The 24,319-nt window shown below is 47.3% G+C and overlaps 1 protein-coding gene and 1 long non-coding RNA gene across 3 annotated transcripts in view; one reads left to right on the forward strand and one right to left on the reverse strand.

The window, feature by feature from the left end:
* The window catches only part of Tsp5D (Tetraspanin 5D), a 137,887-nt gene that overhangs the window by 76,437 nt on the left and 37,131 nt on the right, over positions 1-24,319 (reverse strand). The gene's annotated exons all lie outside the window — the stretch shown is intronic.
* Positions 3,895-11,907, forward strand: LOC140217417 (uncharacterized). Its single transcript, XR_011893993.1, has 3 exons — positions 3,895-4,518; positions 5,636-5,728; positions 11,202-11,907. It is a non-coding gene; the product is annotated as an uncharacterized lncRNA (long non-coding RNA).

Consider the following 24,319-nt stretch of genomic DNA (forward strand, 5'->3'; position numbering starts at 1 on the left):
TATATATATATAAGTTTGAGAGAGAGTAAGAGACGCGTGACGGTATATAAGGCGTGCTTCCGCATTATTAGACAATTTTAGTCGGGCGTCCGCAGCAGCTCTGCGTACGCAGCAAATCCGTGCGCATGCGCAGTACACAGGAGCACGCTCGGTATCTTGCGTGCGCCTGCAGCTTTTCAAAAGCTGCGTAGCGTCCGCTGCAGGCTCAGCGGCCTTTGCGGGACGTTCTCACGTGTTCTCGCGTGTCCATGAGAGCGCATTTTTCGATATCGCTCTTGCCGAAGATATGAAGGCTAAACCCCATGAGCGCGATTTAGTGCGCGACAGCGACGGCTTCGAGCGACGGATCGGGCCGTAGCGTGAACAGATCGCTCGGTCTTGTCGCGCGATCACTCGTTCTGCAAATCTAGAATTCGTCGCTCGTCGCCCGGAAGTGCTATGAGCGACTAGCCAACAGCGCGAAGCCGGAACTGGATGTACATAACTCAAGTACTTCCGATTGTCGCACGGAACGAGCAAACGATTGAATTTTTATATGTGCGAGGATACGAACCTACTGCAACACTTTCAGAAATACTTTATGCTGCTTTTTACAGTAAAACACATCAACTTAAGTTAATAAAGCACGCGTCACGCTAGTTTCGGCGCCTATATTGCTGCCCTCATACCGCCAACACTGGGGCGACGTCGCTCGAAGTCGTCGCTCGCATGGGGTACAACTTGTAGGCGACGAGCGAACGCGACAGCCATCTCCATGGCGTCGCTTGTCGCTGTCGCGTGCAAGATCGCTTGCATGGGGTTTATACTTGACTCCGGCTTGTGGTTTGGCTTCGTGGCGGCCGATATTGGCTACACAGTTTCAGAAGGCGGCATATAGCGGCGCTGAGTAGCACACTACTGGTTACTACGCGTGCAAGTCAGCAATGCCCTTGTCAGCTTTTGCGTCCGGCCAACTATTGCCGTATCGTGCGCGCGCGATACGCTACGCACGCACAACCTCGCGCCCTGCGCACGTGGGTGGTTGCGGACGCCCAACTAAAACTGCCTATTATCAGCCTCGCGATGCGTGTCCCGTGCGTATCGCGACTGCGCTGTTTTCGTCCAGCCGTGCCGATCGCGCTTCACGATAGCGCGCGCGCGCCTTACACAGTAAAATAATTTACACCCTTGATGGTGATAATTGCGAGTCATAACACCCTTGAAGGGTGTTTTCATTCAAGAAACATCCCATCACCATGACTTTTTGCGAAGCATAGGGTAGTTCTAGATGCCATAACACCCTTTTACCCACCGAAAGGGTGCACTGACTAAGAATATTGGGGGTGGGTGCAAGGGTGTTTTTGTTTATTTTTATTACATTCACAAACATACAGTTGTACGAAGAGACAGCGTGTCCCACGGCACTACAAACCAGTGGCGTATCCAGAAGTGGGCCCTCCCCTACCCCATTCCCTTCCCACCGAGACATGTCGGGCTTTCAATGCCGACAAAACTCCTGAAGAGAGTCCCCCTCCGTTTCACTGTCTGTTTTGATGAACCATTTTAAATATGTCCTGCGAAAAACCTGTTGCTGTTGTTACTTTTTCTAGTATTGAATATTTAACCAAAAGAAAAATGTTCAAAATGTTTGCAGTGCGGCAGAACTAGTGCAACTCTTGCTTTTGGGACGCCAGGAATCCAGCAAAATGAATAGGCCACGTGACAGCATGCAGCTGGACGCGCCACAATTGCTCCAATGCAGTGCGGTCGTCTAGGTTTCTTTCAAGCACGACAAAACAGGCAGAAAAGGGCGCGACGAACCATACGCGGAAAAAAGATACGCCAATTCGGGAAGCTTTGACCCCACCTGACCTTTTTTCGCCGAATCAATAACCTCAATTCGTTCTGCTTCTCTCACGTTTAGAAACAAGGTAGGTTCGTTGGCAAACTTGAGCCTTCTCACCCACCACAATGCTTTGCTCAAGCAGCATCTGCAGAAAGAGCCGTGCAAAACGCTCATGGCTTCGCGTCTGCGTCAATTTACGAAGCTGGCTGTACAAAAAGAAACTATTAAGTTTGTAGTTGTATAGTAAAGGAAATTTATACTGGCTTACAAACAGCTGCCAGAATGGAGTGCTCAAAAAGAAAGGGAGAATAATATGAGAAAGTATAGAGAACCAACGTACAACTTGCGATGCATACAGTATTTACAACACCGATTAACAGCGCTATTTACTCAAATATTTCCCCTCCCAAATTGGAGACAGTATTATTGCATGCATGAATAGGACATTAAGCCAATCATTGTAGATATAACGAGATTCCAGAAATTGGCGGGGCATTTGCAGACCCATCTTTGTTCACGGAACAGTGGCGAGGCATTTTGCAAGTGTGCGCGCAATTGCCCACCTGCCAATTACGTTCGCAATGTCTTGACATATGCAGACCTGCGCGAGACTCGCCCGTCTCCCATCGCGAGATGGGTGAGACAGGTGCACATGCTGAATACGGGAAAGAAATACCTTGTAGAATCAAATTGAATTTTGTCCAAACACCAGAGCTCTGGATTGCAGGTTACAGTGTGCACAGGGGCGTTCTGCCAAATTTTAAAGCGAAGCTTTCTATGCCTCCTCCCTCACCCTTTCCAATTATGCTGCTGCTGCTGCTGTCACTGCCTTGCCAGCCGCGTCGGTGGGTGGTTTGGGAGCGTGCATAATGAACATGAGAGGGACGCGGGGAAGGCGTGTGCGAGTCCTTTTAGCGAGAACTTCGTGGGCATCGCTACAATACTCTTTGGACCTCTTTGGCTGTCACAATGCCCACTGAAACACCCTGGCCATCGACACAATGCCCTCTGGAAGACTAACTACGCGTTAGCCACCTCCTCCCCCCCCCCCCCCTCAGCAAAAGTAGTGCAAAAGGTGCAGGGCTTACTTTTGTACTCACATGCAACAGCGCAGAGGAGAGATAGTATGGTACTAAGGGGAGACAAGAGAGTGCTTAAAGCCAACACCCAGACGAAATGTCATCAAAGTTCCCACACTTTGCCAAGAAATTGCTGTTGTCATTCAATAGCCTTTACCACAGCTGCACCCTCGCCGAGCAAAGGTGTTCGGCGATTGTATAGGCGCAGCTATTGAATGGGAACAATACTAAATTGCTCTGCTAGCGGTAGTTTGAGGGCGAGAGTAGTTGGGTTGAAAATGACTTCCTCATTACCCGTCAAACTGCTATTCTAAGCAACTGCAATAAGACAAAGACCGACATCAGATTATAACAACGACAACTCACGGTGCTGTCCACCAAAGGGGAGTCGTTGTTATATTTGTTCTTTCGTTTGAGCGGTCATCGGCCCCACTCGCTCACCCGCTCTTAAAGAAAAAAAAAACGAGAACTGGATTCGCTTCGGTTGCACATTCACGACACCACGCAAAGAAAGAGTTTTAGTACTTCGAAACTTGAGGTTTTCGTGTAATTCTGCACATGTGAAATTTCGTGGTATCGCCTATACGTTTATAAAGCTATTAAGCAAGTACTTCTACATCTGTCGTTCGCCCAAGCTATTTAAAATTTGCGTGAGCACACCAGTTAAGAAATATGAGCATTGTGAACTTCTTAAAAAAATGCCAATTAAAGCTTTTTTTTGTCTCTCTCTCTCTTTCTTTGTGCATAAAAGAAAAAACTCGCAAATACCTCTGCATATTATACAATCAGGAAGGACCACGTCTCTTTACAAATGAACGTCCAAGCAATATATATATATATATATATATATATATATATATATATATATATATATATATATATATAGAAAATGAATTCACTTACACGCAGTTACCTGCCCACCTTTGCCATTCCATTTGATTTAATATCAGCCAATGTTTCTGCGAGTAAATTTCCACTGAAGCTACCCGTAAACACAGAAAATGGCTTAGAGGTAGCGTAAAATAAATAGCTTGGAAAGTAATATACACATGTAGTTTAAAAAAATATTTGTATTTATGCCTTGAAAACGAAACCGAAATTGAAATAACTTCCCCCGACGGGTGTCGCCGCTATCGCCGCTACGTCATTTCCTTCGTCTCGCGGCGGGCCGCCGGGTGCATGTGTGTTATGGTGTGTCCTCCGTGACATTCTTGAAGTTGTGAGTAATTAGATTGTCTTTTGCTGCGTTTAGGTTGTACCACCTCGTTGTTTTCGTGTACTTTTGCGCTCATCGACGCGAAGTGAGCGTCCGGAGTGATGGCGACGCGATTATGCGTGAGAAAGAAAGGCAGCAGCGGCCTACGACATCGGTGTTTCTTTGTGACACTGTGTTTACTATGCCTACGACGGCCGTCATTCGTGGCGAAGGAGAAAACATCTTCCATTCGGCCTGAACAGTGACGAAGTGGACGTTTTGTTTTTCGGCGGAATGCATCGTCAACATGGTCCATCTACTACGTAAACGAAACGGCGTGCCCAGAGTACACATCGTGACAGCGCTCCGCCTTCAAACCGAGGGCCTTTTGCAAGGCGCATGGACTGCTCATATAAAAGGTACGTACGTAGTCACGTTCAGCATCGCGTTGTTATGGTGCGTCATTGTGGTAGTAATTTTCGCGTAATTTCTTTAAAGGACAGCGCAGGGTGTGTTGGATGCGAGTGTAGTATCTGTACTCTAGGCGCAGCCTACGGGCACCGAATGTGAAAAAGAAAAAAAAAATCCAATGTTTCATTGTTCACGTGTCCTCAACTGGAGTTGTAGAGAATTAAGTACTGCTACGCGTCAGTATTCGGCGCAGGCAGGTAAATAATACTATGGTTTGACTAATTGGTTCATTCTGTTACCAAAGATGGGCGCAGACTTATACCGGTGCCACAGGGCCACTTTCGATTACGATTGAGCCCGTTCTGGATGGAACTTTTCGACCGCGATTGGCTCCCGTCCGCAGATTGTGCAACGAAGCCAAACGCGCCCAGAAATTCGATTCCGGTCAGGATCGATCGCGGCCAAAAGTGTGCAGTGTGACAACCGTATTAAATGTCGCTTATGTACTGGCACTCAATTGTATTTTTTTGTATTTTTTGTCGGAGGTCACGTGATAGGTAATGGCGCAGGTAGCTTGCAATGCTTGTGCTTTCATGACTAGAACTAATGCAAAACAAAAGAATCACGACCATCCTGGCTATGCACTTATCCTTCGTTTTAAGTTGTGCTCGTTTGTTCTAGAAGCTCTCGTGTTGTTGCAGATGAACGCGTGGTTGCGCTGTTTGTTTATAAATTTATGTTTTTGTATATATAAGTACACTGATCCTAATCTATTTTTTTCTTGTTCTTGAACTCGTGTCTTGGTTTCACGCAGGCATGCTTATTACTACTACTATTTATATTTTCTTGTTGTGTGACTGAACCTTGCCTAAGGCGTCCTGTCAGTGGTCAACAGTATTTCTGAAATGAATTGCACTGAACGTCCTACGGTTATTGTACGTTTCACTACCTTATTTTATTGTCTAGTTATAAAGCGTATGGTTATTGTAACTATTCTTGGCCGTTATGTATGTATGTATTAGGCTGGTAAATGCTTAATTGTATTTGCAGTTTTGAGAGGTTCTTTTATTGACTGGTCAATCTCGGGTGGCATTAATGGTGGGTTGTTTTCTTGTGCCCATGCAGTTACAGTCAGCATGAAGCAATTGCATGGGAACCGACTGGCTGTCTTGGGCCTACACATTGCTGAAAAGACAGTGAAGATGTCTGAGCCGACAGGTATACTTTTTTCATCACAATTGGCCTACATATTTTTTCCACCTGAGGATGAAGACCTCTCCCAGTCAGCTCCAATTACCTCTGTCTTGCGCTAGCTGAATCGAAGTGAAGCCTGCAAATTTCCTGACTTCATCATACAGTCTAATTCTCTACCTTCCTTGACTACCCTTCTCTTCCCTTGGCATCCGTTCTGTAACTCGAATGTGCCACCGGTTATCTGCCCTATGCATTACATGGTTGAAGAAGGCACTTGGGCTAGTTGGTGCTCATTGCACACTTGAGACATCAATAACTAGCGTGACATAGACAACATCAAGAAGGACATAAGACAGAACTCTAGACTTCAACAGAAATTTTTGCTACACAGAAACATGGAATACACAGAATGTCGACAGACAGAAACAACAAAGGAGCTATCGGAACAAATTGATGAACAGGTTAATTTCACTTACGAACTTTCTTGGTATGAGCCAGAGACGGGTGCTTACACACCTATTCCCCGCTTTTTTGATGCAAAGTGGTTCGTATATTACCCTATGTACCTGATTCTGGAGCTGCCTGAGCACACAATTGCTTTGAAACTGCTCGGTGCATGAGCACTTATGGCGATGATTGGCCATGTGGCCACCAGCCACTAAGGTACTTAAAGCTGCCCTATGTTTCCTCAAGCCAAACAGGTCGGTGTTTAAACGACCACTTGGGGTAACAAAGATAGGGCAGTTGTCAGTGGCTGGTGGCCGTCCGGCCAATCATTGCTGTAGGTGCTCATGCACTGAGCAGTTTCAAAGCACTCATCTGCCCAGCCGGCTCTAGAGGCAGGTCAACATGAAAATAGTAGAAGCACTTTGCATCAAAATGCGGGTAATAGGTGTGTAAGCACCCCTTCCCTGACTCTCGCCAAAAAAGAGTTTTCGTATCTCGAAATGAACCTGTCCATCGATTTGCTCCGATACCTCCTGTGTCAGGCAGGGAAAAGGAAGGATGAATGTTGCTTCCATGCGTCGTAGTCGCATCCCCTGAATCCTATGTTTCTGTGTAGCCAAAATTTCAGTTGAAGCCTAGAGTTCTGTCCTGTGTGCTTCTAACTGTCGTCCGTTGTCATTTTCGCGCTAGTTAATGATTTATCAAGTCTGCACTACATGGCCTGACCAGCTCCCCTTTTTTACTCTTTATGTCAGCTAGGATATCAGATCCTTCGTCTACTTTCTCATCAGGATAGGAGTGGACATGACAAATGAAACTGAATGTCATTTAGACAGAGGAGCAGTGAGACTTCCTGTGCTTTACCTTTTGTTGTTGTACATAATAGTTGAAATTGCATCAACATATCTTTTTCCATCTTGTGATTTTCCCATAGCTATGGCAAATAAATATGTAGGCTTTAAGAAACTAGAAATGCAGTTTGCCTAAGAAAAAGAACACTCTTGCACTTAAAGGTAATGTGTATGATGCTCTGACTCCTTTGATGCATGTGCCTTGAGAGGTGTTGATGTTGTTCATTTCTTTCTCAGTAAGCTTTACTTGATGGGTCTGACTTTGTATAAAGAAATAAGTTCTAAAGAAACCATAATACCTAACAGGCAGAAGTGTCGAGGTTGAAAGCCAAGTTTTCTTTCATGGCATTTTTTTCAGGCTGTACTAGTTGATCCATGATGTTCGACAGTGCAGACTTGTACAAAGGAGGTCAAAAGTGGCGAGAAATGGAACAAATGCTATCGCCTCTTTCTCCATCCTTTGTCGAGTTCACGTTGTCTAACGTCATTGGCCAATACCAACTAGCCTGTTTGCGTACCTGTACCAGTTGAGCCATTTATACTATGGTACTCTAAACCAAATGTGATAAATTCAAAATTGGTGCCTTTTCTATCTTTGTACAAATAACTGTTTCATAAAATAGTTCAAAGTCTTATGGTTGATGTCATGTTTCGACACCCCCCCACCATAACCATATAAAATATCTTCATGGATGCAAAAGGTGCCTCTTGTGCAAGTTCCGTACTAGCCTGACATGGAGAACAAGCCTGGCAGAAGGTAGAGCACATGCTCTTTTGTAAACAAAATGCATGATTGCATTTTCTTGGCAGTTATTGCAACGTTTTCTGATGTTTATCTGCATGAACATTAATTATCTCAGCTGCTAAAGACACATCACTAGACACTGTGAGCAGAAAAAAGTCTGATTGTGCAGTACTGTTGAAGTCATGCAACATTATGTTTAAGCAAACTGGCAGGGATGCTAGCTGTTAAAAAGAAAAAGCTGACTTCAAGAAAAATTTGCACTCCTAAATGTAGAATTGAAATGCACTATGCTTATAAGCTACAAAAGATTTCCAGGATGATCCGACTATTTACACTGGCCATTTGCTGATTCAATAAGGTTCACTGAAGCTTGTTTTTAAATTCACACTGTTTTTATGCAGGGTGATGATTTTCAGTTTTGTGGAATTGTTAAATATAGCCCTGTTGCATATAGCATAATTCTAGTCCTTGAGCAGGAATATTCAAACAGGCAGATATATCTTGCACGAGAAATCGAAACATATTAAACTAATTAGAAAATTTTCTTATCTTTCGAATGAATTATATCCTAAGAAGCCAGCAAACATTGACACCAAGGACAAGTTAGGGTAAATTACTTGTGATTAACAAATGAAATAAAGAAATGATAAATTTACGGAAATGAAAGTGGATGAAAAAACAACTTGCCGCAGGTGGGGAACGAACCCATGTCTTCGCATTACGCGTTAGATGCTTTACCAATTGAGCTACTGCGGGCGCCGTTTCCCCATCACTTTCTTGGGTATTTATGTTTCCTACGAGAACCCTGGGAGTGGTTGCCAGCGCCACCACATATCTGGGGCACATATTGTAATTTACGAATCATAGCCAGTGAGATTATAAGGTGTATCTACTTGGAATTTATTTCCAGAATGGCGTCAGTTTGGAGATATGCACCATCAAACTTGCTGTAAAAATGCACTGTTGTTCCACTTACCTTTTTTAACAAAATGTGCTTTTATGCACTGATGCACAAAAGTAACGGAAACACCCTTGTGTATTGGTCTTTATCAGGGAAATATTCCTAAACTGGTGTCATCCTGGAAGTTCAAATGCATACGTCTTCCAAGCTCACTGGCTACAATTCATAAATTGCAATATGTGCAGTAATATAATTATTACGAAGTTAATTAGTGATTGTTTTTTATTTAGTTGAGCATGTGTTTCGATTTCTCATGCTAGTAATGTCCACCTCTTCAAATAATCTAGCTCAAGGACAAGAATTATGCCATCTGCCGCAGGACATTTTTTAAAATTCCATAAAACTTAAAAATGATCATGCTGTACAATGCTACTACAGTGCTAAACAGCCAGCAGCCTAATCATCACATATAAGAATGCCGTAACAACACTGACAAGTGCACTAAAGTTTTCTGCGCTTCACAAATGAAAGATGTTGGCCATTAGAATGTTTGATCTCAGTGTAACTCACAATCATATAACCAGCAAGATCAAGCGAAAGCAGATCACAAACTTCATACATGAAAGGCTTTAACTGTGCTTTGATTAAAATAGCTAAACTTCTGTTAAGCATGATGGATTCACTGTGTTGTTTCAGTTAAAAGCATCTAAATGATCAAATGCTAAAGTTTTCTTGCTTGGAAGATCTTTAGTGAAAACCCCTGTAATAAAAATACCAGCAGGATTATGTGCTTGCTTAGTGGAGATGGCTAAGATGATGTCAGAAGGTGTCGGTAGGGCTTCTTTGTAGTAGAGATGCCAAATAGTTCTGACAGAGGGGTTGTTACCAGCACTGTGTAATTCAGACATTAAGAAAAAAAATAAAGGTCAGCTTAGTGATGCTTAGTATAAAATGAACAACAGGAAAACGAAACAAGTAATGCTCTCAACTAACATTTAAAATTTTTCGTTGAATATGTTACAAGTAATTGTGTCAAATATTTTAGAGGAACCATGCTTGATAAACATTTGCAGAGCAACCACCATGACAATTAAGTGATCAAGAGCACACCAGTGAGGCGAATTTAGAAGCCTAAGATCACTAAATTCTAGTTTTGGGTCAGATGTCACACCCAAAACCAACTGCCCAGCGTTATTGCTGTAATATGAGGACGGTTAAGAAAGTAATGCCTCCAAACCCACTGCTTTACCAGTAGTACTGCAAACATTTTGGCTCTTTATCATTAATGCACTGATGTTTAAGCTATAGAATGTCACTTGCCCCATCTTCCTATCTCTTCGCGTTCCAAGGTAATCGAGCAATGCATGGCATCCAGTGGTGATGTCCGGTTGAAACAGTGGGCTGTAATTGAATTTCTCACTGCGGAAGGTTCTGCGCCCTTCAAGATTCATTGCCACCTGAAAGCAGTTTACGGGGATGCCTGTGTTGAAGTCAGCATTGTGCGTAGGTGGGCAAGTACTGAGAAACATCAAAATCCAGCCGCATCAAATGTCCAAGATGAGCACCGAACTGAACGGCTCACAACAGCTTCTTATGAGGATCATCAACATCAGGCAGAGGAGTTGAATCGGGTCAATCGCAGGATCAAGCAACACCAGATTGCTACAACACTCGCTGTTTCCATTGGTTCAGTGAACCACATAATTAAAAACCTCCTGGGTTACAAGAAGAATTGAACTTGTTGGCTATGCTTCGACTTTTTCATGTCAGTCGTCAGTTACCGTGACATTCAACAAGCGCAAGTCTTCTTGTAACGCAGGTCTTTAATGATGTGGTTCACTGAGCCAATGGAAATAGCGAGTGCTGTTGCAATCTGGTGTTGCTTGATCCTGCGATTGCCGCGCCCAGTCAACTCGTCTGCCTGATGTTCATGACCCTCATCAGAAGCCATTGTGGGCCGTCCATTTCGGTGCTGATCCGGGAGATTTGATGAGGCAGGATTTTGGTCTTTCACAGTCCTTGCCCACCTCCGCACAGTGCTGACGTCAACACAGGCATTTCTGTAAACTGCAGTCAGATGGCCATGAATGTTGATAAGCACACAACCTTCCACAGTCAGAAATTCAATTACAGCCTGTTGTTTCAACTGTACGTCACCACTGGATGCCATGAATTGCTCGATTACTCTGGAACGAGAAGAAATAGGAAGGCGAGGCAAGTGACATTCGATAGCTTAAACACAAGTGCATCAATGATAAAGAGTTCAAAATGTTTGCTGTAATATTGGCAAAGTAGTGGGCTTGGAGGCAATAATTTCTGAATTGCCCTCATATAATTGTGTAGCCTGTCTCTCCTACATTCATGATGTGGCAGATTAAATGCCTTATTCTTTCGAAATAACGATTTCTTGGAAGTAAGCACTATCTGTGCTTGTTTTCTTTAACCTGCTCTTCATGTGATCTTGAAATATTAAAGTGAATGATGCAGGGAAGCGCAGCTTGTCATGTTTCGTGTACTTTTCCTGACATTAAATTGCAACAAATCATTTTGCAGGCAGAAAAGAAGCAGATGGCTACAGCGATCAATGAAGAAATGGCTTCATCTATGATGGCTCGCCTTAGGACATTGGAATGGAGCTACACAAAGGCATCATCATCCTCGCCTGTGCCCTGGAACTTCGGTTTGAATGAGACTGTCCTTCAACGTAGAACGGCCACAAGACTTGTCACCACATACAAGGCATAGTGCAAGCTCTAAATATTGTACAGGAGGCTAGAATAAATGACCCTCCATGCAGTCACTCTGTGTCTGTGGTAAATAGGACCATTTCACGCAGAACACTCACACATGATTATGTGTTTTCTCTCAAAGTTGCTATGCCATGCATTTGGAAACACATTACCTATTGTATGCACACCATACATAACATTTCTGTGTGCTAGCCTGACTGTAGACTTACGAAACAAACAATGAACTGCATATGTACATGTTTCCACATGCCATACTTCAAGGGTTATTATATTGCTCATTACACCCGATAGGTGAAGGGGTAATATATTCCTCATCACACCCTTACACCCCGTGGGTCGAAGGGTAATATGTTGTTCAAAACACCCTCAAGGGATAGGGTGTTATTGGAATATAGAATAACCATCATAAGGGTGTAATTCCCTATAAAACCCAGCTTTTTCAAGGGTGCTAGGGGGTTAGTTATAGACACCGAAAAAAACCCTTAGGGGTGTAAATTATTTTACAGTGTACGCGATAAACAACGGAGGAGGAAAGAAACGAGATTCAGAGATGCCCACGTTGCACTCGACCGAGAAAAAAAAAGGTCTCGAGGAATTTTGTTGGGTCTTGCCGGCGACAACTGGTCACACGCGAGCCGCGCGAAGGTTGTTTCTTGTTTCTTTTATCGACGTCACGCGCGCGATGAAAACAACGAGAAAGAAGGGAAGAACGAAGGAAAGTACTCTGATAATGCGCGAGAGAAGCGCCGGAATCGCGCAAGTTCCTCGCACCTCGAGAGAAAAAAAAAGCCAGCGGACACCGACAGGGTGCCGAAGGGCCGGGAGGTTGAACCGGAGAGAAGCGACGGACGGCCACTGTCCACGTCGGGCACCTCACGGAGTCAGTCACCCGCACAGGTCAAACGAGCGAGCAAAGAAAGCTCCGCGCGCAGCATCAAGCGGCACGCACCTCAAGAGAGAGAGAGAGAGCACCACCCAACGGTCAAGAAGTGCAACGGCCGGAATAACGGCCACAGGCTTCGCCTCGATTCGAGTTTCCGAGAGTTAAAGGTGAAACAATATGTGGGAAAGAGAAAGGAAAAAAACAAGACGAACAAAAGGACCGTTACGCACGGCCGCAGGCATCGAAGCCGCCGCTGTCAGCGTGCGTCCGGCCTCTCTCTCTTGCGAACGCCAGAAGGAGGTCGGAGAAGGGGACGCCCGTCCGGGGCCCCTTGCTTTAACAATGCCTCCTGCCGCGGCCTCCCTCACCTGTCGGCGCACGTCAAGGACGGCGAGAACGCGGCTTTCTTCTTTTTTTTTTTCGTGCCTTGGTATATATACGGGTGCGGGCTGATCCGGGTCCGCATGTTTAAAAAAAAATGTGCGAAAACAGTCGACGATGATTGTCAATGTAAGCGAATGGCCGAACGCTCCCAGAAATCATCGCTTTGTTAAAGGGCCCCTCATCGGGTCCCATAAAAAAATTTTGGTTATACGCTGGAAGTTGTTACGTGTCCTCTAGGGAGCGTTCTGCCGCAAACATATCTCAATTCGGCTCATTAATAGCCGAGATAAATATTTCAGTGCCGCCAACCCACGATTTCAGCAGGCGGGCTCCACTGCCAAGCAAGACGCTCTCTCCACTCGCCCCGTCTAGCCTACGCAAGCGAAATTCCTTCCCTGCGTTCTCCCATACCGGACCTCGAGGATCGCGTGACGCATACGTCACAGGCACCGTCGTCTTTTTTTTTTTTTTGGCTCCTCGCTTTTTCTTTTTTTGGCGTTACGCACTTCCGCCGACGGTGTCGCGCGCGAGCTGTTGTCTCGTTCGCGCAGCGCACGATTTTGCGCGCTGTGCACAAAGAAATATGACTATCGGTATAATTCAGTGCTACACGAATACTCAGGCAGAACAAGCGGATCGCAGAGCATGATCACGCGCTGGGACACGGTAGAAAATGGCGTAGTTTCGGTACCTGCGCACATGACCGCACGACCACGGGAACAAGCAGACGAAGCGGAAGTACATCTCTGTTGCTTCGGTGCGAAGTAAAGCAAAAAACAGGCATGTTTTATTATTTCTTTAAACTTCCATTCGTCAATTAAAGCAACAGATCACACAAATAACAGATGGTGCCTTGATTAATTCTCGAAGTCACTGTCACCACGAGCGACGTCACACTGCGGACACGAGCACGTAGGCGCAGGGACACGAGTACGTCAGAGTCCGGCTAGGAGCGCGGTCGCCGCGAAGGAAAGGGCGTTCTGATTGTAACTTAAGACCTTTCCGCGGCGCCTAGTGACGTAATTCTTTGCAAACACGATCGTCAGCGCGCACTGTATGCTCTGCACTTGTCAGCTAAATATGACCAGACATGGTGAGGGGCCCTTTAAAGGAATGATCCGCTTGTTGCAGTGAGAATATTTCGATAGCGTTTGTTATATGTCACGGGGTTTGACGGCACCAAGCCTGAAAGATCCTGAAATGAATAGCGCACCTAACAGGCGCTTACTCTACTGAAACCCGTCCTGTCTTTTCTCGCACTGAAATGTTTAAAAGAGAGTATGAAAGAATCGCACTGTATTGACGCAATTAGAAAAATGACAGCGTTACAGGCGATAGTCAAGTGTGCTCTGGCCCCTGCAATATATCCGCAGGCGGTCAGACAATCTACATCCCATAAGGATTCCGAGACTACCGACGTCCTGTCCGAAGGCAGTTTGTTCTGGGCAAGGTAAAGTCGCGGTGTAGAACAAAATGCTCTACTAGAACATTTCTCAATACTCAATCAATACTGTTCAACACTCAGTCACAGAGGTAGGCGAGGATATCAAAAAGATAGGCGTACTATCAAGCGCCACAGATTTGACGACTAACAAGTTCGCACTGGCATTTATGGATAGAAGAAAAAAAACGGATACCTGCACATCATGTATATATCGCAATGGGATTAGCAAGCACACAATTCTAAGAACCCTGAGAACTCACAGTCGATTCATTCATTCATTACACTTATGGCCACCACGGTAATATTATCGTTTTGTCAAACGAAGGGAACCCTCGAAAGTGGGCTTCGCCTCTTAAATAATGGTGGCGCAGAGAAGCCAGCTTTAACAGGCGGTTTTCAAGGCGCCAACGTAGCTTTCGAGACACTTCGCAAGCACCTTAATACACAGGCTATCGCCTCAAAAACGACCACACAAACACGGAAGCGTGAAAGTTAGCGCGTCAAAATGGATTAATTCAGCAATTATCAGTGCCCCGAACAACTTTTTAATTAAGTTTAGTACTCGCGAAAAAGGCACTACAGAGGGACGTTAATTACTTAAGCTCGATCGATAAATTAATAAACGCCAGCGTCACCGTGAGCGGAGTCTTGGTAAGACAGAAAAAGGCGCAAATGTGTAGTTCACGACTACCTCACTGTGATGACACAAGATTCGGATGCTGTCAGCTCGGAACTTTTATGCAGTTAATAGTTTATCCATGAACAAGAATTACAATGCGTTCTAAAGAAACCAAACAAGGACTCAACCAGCGAGATTTAAGAACTTCAACTGAAGAAAACCGGCCATGACTTGCGAGAAAATTTTGAAGTTAGTGACGTCATAATTCGGGGGCGAAATTCAAAAAGAGAAGCTTTGCCTGCTCCCCCCCCCCCCTTTTTTTTTTTTTTTTTGCTGGTATAGCTCTAAGAATACTATACCTGACAGACTAAAATGACTTTGTTTTGCTCTTCGGTGTCTCTTTGGCTACGGTCGACCAAGTATGTGGATCAAGAAATTTTCAATATTGCAGTCACTATACTATACAGGGCACACGGCTAGGAACAATCAGAACGTTTTCCCTTCCTCGGCTTTTTATTCACGCGGGGCACCCGAATAAAGTCGCTCGAGACAGTCGGGCGATAGCTGTTCGGAGGGAGCGCGACGGAGTACGTGCAGCTTTCCTAAAAAATATGCGGGCCACTCCGGGTTTTCACGAGTGTGGTGCAGTTCCAGGTCATCTGGATAGCCAGCACGAGAGTTGCCTTTATTGCCGAGGGCGTTGCAACTTGCGGCCATACCAAAGAAGCTCCAATAATCTCCCCCCCCCCCCCCTCTTGCAGTCAGCCTGACTATCCCAGGCAACGTGGCTTGTAGACTTTTGGCAAGGAATGTACATACGGCGTCAGAAACAGCGTGATTAAAGTTGCGAACTGGTCCACTCTAACGCAGGCCGGATACTCCGGAAGAGACGTAAAGACGGAATACCGGTGGGGACCCCATTTTGAACTGTCCGTAGCAGTTCGCCGTCACGCCAAGAACTGCGGCATCGTCTGGCTGCAAAGATCTGACAGCGTTACAGCCCGCGGAAACAGCTGAATTCGTGGTCTCCAGGCTTCGGTTACATCCCGACCGCCACATTTCAAGGGGGGTGAAGCGAAAGAAAAAGACGCTTATGTACTTTAATTTACGTGCACGTTAAATAACCTCAGGTGGTCAAAACTTATTTATTTTATTTTTATTTGTTTATTTCTAATACTGTTAGCCCCTTTTCGGGCTGGTACAGGGTTTAATCCGGCGAGACCCACACTACAGCGTGCCTCTTAATCACATCGAACTTCTGATACAAAATAAAAAAAAAACAACTCAGAAGTTAATTTGTTTCTGAATGATGCATATGTAGACATGGGCGAGCCTGCAGCAGTATTGCTACAGGAAGTAGCTGTAGCAACGCAGCAATCAGCAGACATGCAGCTGTATGCTTACTTTTCCCACATCTTTAGTGATTCAGTGATAAAACTTCTATATATCTACTGACTTTTGGCATCTAATTCCAGAAAAGCAATACCAAATGTACATCTCAAGAGATTCTACTTTCTTCAACGACTGTCTACGTCATCTACTACTTTTGCAACAGATAACCGTTAAAATGGCGTCAACTATTTCTGCGCACGAGCAAAGAGCAATATGTGCTCTCTCTCTTCCTTCCCCCTTTTTTTCTTTTTCGCTCTGTTTTGACCTGAGCATAGCCCAAAACACACAGAGCACTTCAGACTTGAGTTACGAGATGTCATCTACAAGGCCATCCAAAACTGGCTTGAAAGCTGGAACCAGGAGTCTGCTTAATACTTCTACTCTGTTCGAGATACCCAGTGCACCGTGTGGTTATTTAAACCACCCACTGCACCAAGAATTTTGGAAGTCATTGTATGGTTTTACTGCTTCTCAGATGGCACATTGTCAAACTAACGGGAAGCACCGACTCCTTACCGGCAAGAACTTTACCGGCAGAGCGTACAATATTAAAACCCAACGAGTGGTCACATAGCGTCAGGTCGGGGCCTTACCACTTCAGACGCTCGCAGCATGCAGCAGCAGTGATCGCCCGAGACAAACGGCCACCCGCCTTATCTCCAGAGTAGACGCAATGCGCCGTCGCTACTGCAGGCGCTTCGCGCAGATCGAAGGCCTTCGGTTATACGCGCGACAAGAAACAAAACGAGTCTCCAAAGCGCGCAGCCACATCGACCTGAAGACCGCTTTTCGGTGGGGAAAAAAAAAAAGAGAAGGCAGGACCATTCTCACTCGCACACATGTACGAGAGTCATGCAGGCAGAGTCAGACCACGTGACCGTCTGCACTCGATCATTTCCAGCCCTCCGCGTGGTGCAACGGTAATGAGCTCGGGTGCGCCGCGGCCACAACAGAGTCACCGGAATGCCAGCAGCAGCACCGGCAATCGAACTGTTACTGGGCGCATCGATAAACGGGGCCGAATGCGCGGCGTACCCGCCGGCCCACGCGATTCGCCATCGAAGGAATAGCCTCGGCAGCGTAATATGCAGTCTGCGAGATAGAGAGATAGATAGACACGCGCAGAGCTTACACAATCACCCGGACGCTCGAAAGGCGGGCGGGAGGGCTGCTCGAACGATGGAATTGCGAGGCACCGATATAAAAAAATAAAGCAGCAGCTGCAAGCCACCGTCGCACACACGCGAAGCACAGGACGAGACAACAATTAAGTCACCGCCCATACACGTCAGCCACGTGTGTTAAGTGCATACACACGTGCTTCCCGCTTGAACGAGGCGACAGCTTATTCGACAAATTTCGGAGAACGGGGCATCCGCACGCGCCCGCGTGTGGAACAAAAGTGTGGATCGGGGTTTGACGTCCCGAAACCGCAGGGTGGGATACACGAGGGAGGCGGCACATATCGCTGGACTCGCGCGGCCGGGATTCGAACCCGCGACCGCGTGCTCGGCAGCGCAACGCCGCCGCCGCGCAGGCCGGTGCGCGCACACCACCCACCGTTCCCGGAAGGACGGCGAATAACCGAAGAACTCCACGCGCCTTCGCGTGCTTTTTTTTTCTTATTTATTTCTTTTTTCACCGACTCCTGCATGAGCTCACAGCCGAGTGGTACCTCATATATCCAGCGTTCCGCAAGGCGGCTAGCAGGCCGATTGTTGCCGCGCGCGCCTGCTAACCTTTCTTTGTCGGCTCGCCAATCAAAGCGCAGCGTGAGGGTCATTCGCACTGTATAGAAAGCGAAGAAAAAGCTGAAAGAAAAGGAAACATTTTTCTTTTTTTTCTTTTTTTTGTAAGTCGAGATGATGAGAGATGCCATTTCTTTACACCTATGTACATAACATCTGACTGAATGGCCCGCTTCCGTACCCGTTCCGTTGGCTGGGGACAATGGTGACGATGGTTTCACTCCTTCCGTGCACTCTCTTTCCTTTGCCTTTCTGCCACGAGTTCACTTTCTCTTACACTCCTCTAACTGTCCTATTCTTACCATTCCGCTTACTCTATTTTTTTCCTTCCCTACGATACTCCCACCTGCGATAAACTGATGTGGAGCAGGGAGGCAGTCTTTTGCCTCACTCAAAGCGGCGGTCGACGTTGGCCATGTTTGCGCGTGACAAACTATCGCGTTTTTCTCGGATCACTTTGATATTGCCGGGTAACTCGGCGGTAACCGGCACAGTGTATAAAGCGAAACGCGCGTTGCTTTAGAAACGCTGCGGCGCCAATTAGCGGACGCCGGCAGCCGGCGATTTCTAGTTATCCGCGCGTCGTGTAACGTCGACGTCTCATTTAGCGTGTACGTGCAAGGCACCGTTCTGCTCGATGTCTATAAGTACGCGTAACGTGTTACGACTCGCTAGAGCGACGAATGCGCTATTGGCGATACCACGCGCATGCGTGGACTCGGAAGATCCGCGACGTCTCGTCGATAGTCTCGGAGGCCGCGGCACGAGCCGAACGCGACGGCGCACGCCCACGAGGCGACCCCGCGACACGCGCACAGGCGCGCGCGCGCACACACGTCGTACCCGCGCGCGGCGCTTTTGACACGTCCTGCAACAGCGGCAGGCTGCCGTCGAAACTCGCTGCTGCTATTCCGGGCAGCGCCCACGAGACGCGCGGCGGCACGCCTGTCTGTTCGCGTGCACGAACGTGTACGCGTTCGCCACCCACGGCACCCAAGGCGAGCAAGGGGGGCGCGTCCATCACGTTTAGAGTGGCGCACCCACGAGACGTCGCGGCGCCTTCCGCGTACGACGCGCCACTGGTGTCCGACAAACGCGCGCATTGGCCGGCCTTTCCCGCGGCCACAGGGGCACGTGACAATCTGCAGTGCCATTACACAAAGGTGAACTGTTACGTATGCATAGTTTTCAAGGTATAGTGTTTTCCCCGCCTTCCAATCTACTATGTATCCTCTGTCCCTGTACTTTATACTGTCGGACCACAACGGTCCACAATGGCCGGCTGCCGTTCGGGTGTCAGCAAAGTCAGCTAAACAGTTCCAGCGCGGCTGGTGGTAATTTCCTCCCATTTCGTTTGTTTTCTTTTTTTTTTCTTCTTCTTTTACGGATAAACAACCAGCGGCACACGTACCGTCATAACACCAGGACGCCCCTCGCAATGTTGAGAGGAGACCGAGGATCGAAAGGAGCCTGCGGCGTCGAGACGTGCGACAGACAGCCACGGCGGGTTGAGTTTTACACGCACCGTTAATGGCGGACTGAGTGAGAGGAGGGACGCGTCGACTGTCACCGCGCGACGTGAAGGGTTGCAGCCGGACGCGCTCCCTCGCGCGACCCGCCGAAGTGCGATACCCACCTCCGAAAACGCATCCGGGTCGCCCGACGCCATCCAGCACGCAGCCGAAGCCAAGGCGCGCGGGCATATCGCGCCGAGAAGCGCCGGCTGCCTCGGAATGGGGGGGCTCGCAGCTTACAGCTCGACGCCCACGCCCGAGGGAAACACCTCCGCCGAGAGAGTGGCCCGTTTCTCGCGCGCGACGCTCGAGCGGGTAAACAAACAAGCACGGCGCCAGCTGCTGCCCGCCGCAGACGCTCCATTTGCTTCGTCTTCTTCTGGCGGAGCAGCGTGGGGCCACGTGCCTCGGCGAGTCGGCAATTAACGAGGCCCGACTGCGCTTCGACGACAGACGCGCGAAGGGGACGCCGGATCGACGGGGGAGAGAATCGCGCACCGGATGCGTCGGAGTGCTTGAGTGCACGGTCGCGCCATCCGAGGTGCAGACGCGAAGTGCGAAACGCTGACTACATAGCGTTCGACTGAGCCTCGCAGTGGGCGGAAAAGAAAACAACGATATCGGCAGTGTACGCTAAAACAGCGTACAGTTTCGCGCATTTTTTTTTTTTTTTTTTACTGCATATCGCACGAACGTCGACCAGACGATGTATATCAGCGCCAAGTTACGATGACAATAATATGCGAGGCTGGTAGTAGTACACCACTGCCGTACCAACAGTTTCTCTAGCTGCGGGGAAGGGGGGGGGGGGAGCAAACCACAAACCATGCGAATCTCTCTTGTGTGTGCTTAGCCTCAGCGGCACGGCTCATCTACAGGCCACATCCTATCACCCGCAAACGAACGGCCTAACACAACGCTTGAGCAAGACTATCGTGGACATGATGAGTATGTACGTACGCAGACGTGGAACACAAACATTGGGACGACATTCTACCGTACATCACATTCGCTTACAACACTGCTCAACAGGAAACAAAGCGAAAGGCACCATTTAGCCTTCTTCCTGGCCGTGACGTGACGAAGATGCTCGATGCGATGTTACCACATGACTGCGGTCCTGCAGGCACGGACGCTGAAGCTTTCGCTCAACGGGCTGAAGAAGCAAGACAACTCGCGCGCGTCGGGTTCACCCGACAACAGGACTGCGACGCTCGACGTTACGATATACTGCACCGATACGTCTTCTTTCAGTCAAGCGAGAAAGTGTGGGTTTGGAGTCCCATCCGTCGGCGAGGGCTTTCAGAATAGCCACTCAGGAGGTACTTTGGTCCGTACAAGGTTGTACGACGCCTCAGCGACCTGAACTGTGAGGTTATCCCTGACAGTCCTGCCTCCTCCCGGGCGAGGCAGCCTCCACCAGAAGTCGTGCACATTGTGCGCCTGAAGCCCTCTTGTTCGGAATGAAGTCAAGTGCCCACACTTCGTCTGACACATTTTCCTGCCGCTAGATGAGCATCGGGACGATGCTCTCTCTGAAGGGAGGCAAATGCCACATCCAATACGCGGCACGTACAGAAAGACGAGGATATCGCGCATCGCAGAAGAGAAGACGAGGTCCCTGCCTAAGCGCTTTCAGTATGCCTACAATTAAAGTGTCCTGTCATGTTTTATCAGTTGCTGCTGCTTGTGAATCGTAACACACACACACACTATATTATATATATATATATATATATATATATATATATATATATATATATATATATATATAGCAGCAGGAAGGAGCTGCTGTCGCGTAAACTGCCGATTTCAAGAAGCCGCTCCGTCTGCGAAGCTCCTTCCTACTGCTGCCGGCAAGCGCCGACACAAGTCTCTGCCAGGGCCGGCTTTTCAGACGCCATTTTTCCCATAGGCGAAAACAGTTTCTCATGTTTGTCTTAACAAACAGGCGACTAATGGGGCCAAATGTTGCACTAAACGAAGCAAACAACACAATGCGATCGTTCTGCAAAATTTTAACGAGAACAGTGCAATGGTGAGTGCAAAATATTTTTTTTAACGCACGCAGCCAAACATTCAGGACCCTGTATACGCACTGCCCGCCTCGCAGGTTATCGCCGCTGCAAGGCGCTGACTGAGTGTGCGGTCGATGCTCGCGCAATGTATACAAGATAGAAATATGCCGGAGGCTGCACGTCCGCCTCGTCGTCGTGGCACTTTTCAATTTTGATATCGAAGTGTTGGATATATCAAGTTTAGCGCGCAGGAATAACTAACAGTTTGCCGCGTGCGCGAACCGGTGACGCAACATGCGTTCCTCCAGTGATAAGAGGCAGCATAGGACTTGGCCACGCTCAGCTCAACGACGAGTCTTGAGCTGCTGCGACAGAATGCAAGTAGCGCGAGCTTACAGTGTATAATGTCCTCACGCCGCTGTAGCACTGCTATAGCTTCGCTCAGCGCGTTCCCGCGAAACTGACGGCGATGTCGACAAATCTAACTGCGACGTGCGGGCAGCCAAGCTCCCTATGTACAGACAGTCACGAAACGCGGGACGACAACGTTCGCATGCGCCAGATCTCTACGATGCGTACTCTGGGGCGACGGGGGCATTCTTTCATTATGGCACTGCAGTCTGACTCTGGCGTCGTCAGCGTATACCTTCGATTCTTGCGCCTGCGTGTGTGTGTGTGTGTGTGTGTGTGTGTGTGTGTGTGTGTGCGCGCGTGTGCGTGTGCGTGTGTACGACCGCGCAGAACACGGGATATGGCTTTGCCGATGCTTTACATGACGTCATAGGCGGCATATAATGAGCACGCGACACGCGCAATGCCGCTAAAAGATACAATTGCGCTACGGGTGTACGGGCTCATAATGCGCCGAATGAATGCCAAAAAAAAAAAGTTCAACAAAATACAACAGCCCATACTCGTATGCGCCGCTTCCGGCAAGCATGATCATCTCCATTAACCGCGCGAGTGAAAAAAGAAAAGGTTGACCGGGATGCTATGGCAGAAACAACCAACTTGCGCCACATGGTCAAATTATCGAAAGCACGACGGCGTTTTGAGCCAATCAGAGAGGCCGCAGCAGGCTTGTGCGCCAATCAGAGACGACGAGATGGTGAACTCGGCAATACACGGCTGAATTGGAAAATGTCCGAAATACCATCCCGGCACCAGCCTGTCGCATAAGATATTTTCCCATTTGTTCGTTTGGTGTTTATCTATTTCCGCCTTCCTTTCCTCATTCCTCTTTTTTTTTTTTTTTGCGCTTTGAAATCGTCGGTGCCGTGCACTAAACGCATGCAAAGGAATCAGAGAAACAGCCGGAAGCCAACCACGAGGAGCTCTTAATCTTTTTTAAATGTCTTCCTTTCTCTCTCTCTCTCTCCATCACACACGCTGGCCGAAATTCCCTCGCCGAGTCATACAGCCGAGATTCCGACACGAAAGAAGGCCACAGCAGCAGCAGCAGCGTCTGCCCGACAATTGGCGAAACAGAGCGAGGACGAAGACAATGCGAGAGCATCCGGCACACACACGTCGCGCTATACTTGCACAGGCGCCATGGGAGACAGCGCAAAGGAAAAGCTCCTGGCGTACGCTGTTCCCTTCTTTTTTTTTTAAGCTTTTACGTGTACTGACGCGTACTTTCGAAGTTGTGCAGTCTGTATACCACACGCTTCTTAAACGTAAAGGGACGGTACTTGGCAAATGTGGCCGTTAGGATAACCATTTGCGAGATACATTAATTTGATTCTAAAGTAGTTCTCGAATTGACCGGCTTGGCAATATCCACGTTATCGTGACGTCATAACACAGAACAAATTTTGCCGACGTCTTGATGGCAATCACGCGAGACGGTGCTGCTATTAAAAATATAATTGCAATAAATGTGTGCCTTATACTTCCAATAACACCAGGTTTGCCTAGAATAACAACTTTCTGTTACCAAAGGTGCGTAACAACTATGGAAAACACACGACCCAATTTGCAGCTGTAGCATTTTTAGAATAACTGCGCTAACGATTTAAAGCAACGTGTATCCTTCGTTACATTTAAGAAAAAAAAACTAATCATGTGTACCATACAAAATTGAGTTGCTATTCCTCATGTTTAGTACTACTGTTTTGTTGCATGTAAACAATGTATAATAGTTGTGCTTGCTAGTTGCTAATGTATTTTCACTGTTACCGACTCACTTCATGTCGCTCAATACAGCAGGTCCCATTGAAGCCTTGAGCTATGGGACCTCCTTCTGTATACTCAACCTCATGCGTGCCACGTTTGTGAATATTACACATTATTTTTGATTGATTGATTGATTGATTTGGCTCGCAGAAGAATGAGACGCAACGTGCATCATGACGTCATAACACATATACACTTTCCGAGCCTTGTAGAAAAAAAATGTACGCGAAATCATTTAGCGGGCGTGGCACTTGCAGTATTCTTTCGAGGCTTAGAAGGCTCAGAGCATCATTTAACGTAAAAAAAAAAAAAGAAAAAGGAAAATCTCCATGTCCGTACACTATTGTCACTTATTAACGTGCGTATGTACGCCATTAATCGCGCTGTTGGTCCGCCGAAAGTGATCAGGCCGATTCGCGTCATGCACGTGAACAGTGCACTATGAGACAAGGATTATTTGTTGCAGGGTTTCATACATACAGCACGTAACTGTATAAATGTTCCGGAAGGAGGTCTAGATGATACCGGGAGAGATAAATCCAGGTATCGTGAGAAAAACGTCAAAGATATTGGTGAGGTGGCAGGTCCACCAATATGTACGCGCAGAAGGGTGTGACGGGACGGAGTGCATGCATATTCAAAAAGGAGGCGCGCAATGGGACGAATACGTAAAACTAGGGTTCGGCATTTTAATCTACATATAAATAAAAGCTGCATTTCCGCAGTTTGAGAAGCCCCGCC

The sequence above is a fragment of the Dermacentor andersoni genome, chromosome 4 (genome assembly GCF_023375885.2).
Source record: "Dermacentor andersoni chromosome 4, qqDerAnde1_hic_scaffold, whole genome shotgun sequence".
Classification (NCBI taxonomy): domain Eukaryota; kingdom Metazoa; phylum Arthropoda; class Arachnida; order Ixodida; family Ixodidae; genus Dermacentor; species Dermacentor andersoni.